This window comes from Oncorhynchus nerka, linkage group LG20 (assembly GCF_034236695.1).
Source record: "Oncorhynchus nerka isolate Pitt River linkage group LG20, Oner_Uvic_2.0, whole genome shotgun sequence".
Taxonomy (NCBI): domain Eukaryota; kingdom Metazoa; phylum Chordata; class Actinopteri; order Salmoniformes; family Salmonidae; genus Oncorhynchus; species Oncorhynchus nerka.
This window is the reverse complement of record NC_088415.1, coordinates 26,501,174-26,502,725: the sequence shown is the minus strand read 5'-3', so window position 1 is coordinate 26,502,725 and position 1,552 is coordinate 26,501,174.

The window sequence follows — 1,552 nt, the reverse complement described above, 5'->3', positions numbered from 1 at the left end:
TTCAGTGACTGGTTGGGATCACGTCATGAATGGGTGGTTCCACTGTGCCAGTGAATCATTAAAGAAATTGAGGGGCAGGGAACACTTCTGTCTGTCTGTGTGTGTGTGTGTGTGCGCGCTTTGGCAATGTAAACATGTTTACCATGCCAATAAAGCCCTTTGAATTGAATTGTGAGAAAGCGAGAGAAGCATAACATTGTCACTAATGTCATTAGTAGATACAGTACCTTCAGAAAGTATCCAAACCCCTTTACTCTTTTCACATTTTGTTGTGTTACAGCATTCATTTAATTTTTTTGGGGGGGGGGGGGGGGGGCACTGGCCAACACACAATAGGCCTACCCCATAATGTAAAAGTGGAATTGTGTTTTTCAGAATTTGTACAAATTAATTACTAATAAAAATATGAAATGTCTTGAGTCAATAAGCAACCCCTTTGTTATGGCAAGTTCAGGAGTAAAAATGTGCTTAGCAAGTCGCATAATAAGTTGCAGGGACTCACTCCGTGTGCAATAATAGTGCTTAAAATAATTTTTGAATGACTTACCCCATCTCTGTACCTCACACATACAATTATTTGCAAGGTCCTTCAGTTGAGCAGTGAATTTCAAACACAGATTCAATTACAAAGACCAGGGAGGTTTTCCAATGCCTCGCGAAGAAGGGCACCTATTGGTAAAAACAAAACAAAAAAAGCAGACATTGAATAACCCTTTGAGCATGGGGAAGTTATTAATTACACTTTGGATGGTGTATCAATACACAGAATCACTACAAAGATACAGGCATCCTTCCTAACTCAGTTGCCGGAGAGGAAGGAAACCGCTCAGGGATTTCACCATGAGCCCAATGGTGACTTTAAAACGGTTAAAACAGAGTTTAATGGCTGTGATAGGAGGTAACTGAGGATGGATCAACAACATTATGGTTACGCCACAATACTAACCTAATTGACAGATTGAAAAGAAGGGAGCCTGTACAGAATAAATAATATTCCCAAACATGTCTCCTGTTTGCGACAAAGGGATTAAAGTCATACTGCAAAACATGTGGCAAAGCATTTAACTTTTTGTTCTGAGTACAAAGTGTTGTGTTTGGGGCAAATCCAACACAACACATTACTGAGTACCACTCTCCATATTTTCAAGCATGGCGGTGGCTGCATCATGTTATGGGTATGCTTGTAATCATTAAGGACTGGGGAATATTTCAGGATTAAAAAAAACATAATGAAGCTAAGCACAGGCAAAATCCTAGAGCAAAAGCTTGTTCAGTCTGTTTTCCACCAGACACTGGGAGATGAAGTCACTTTTCAGCAGGACAATAAACACAAGGCTAAATATACACTGGAGTTGCTTACCAAGAAAGCAGTGAATGTTCCTGAGTGGCCGAGATACAGTTTTGTCTTAAATCTGCTTGAAAATCTATGGCAAGACTTAAAATGGTTGTTTAGCAATGATCAACAACCAATTTGACAGAGTATTGACTCAGGGGTGTGAATACTTATGTCAATTACATATTTCTGTATTTCATGTTTAAAATCTATTTAATC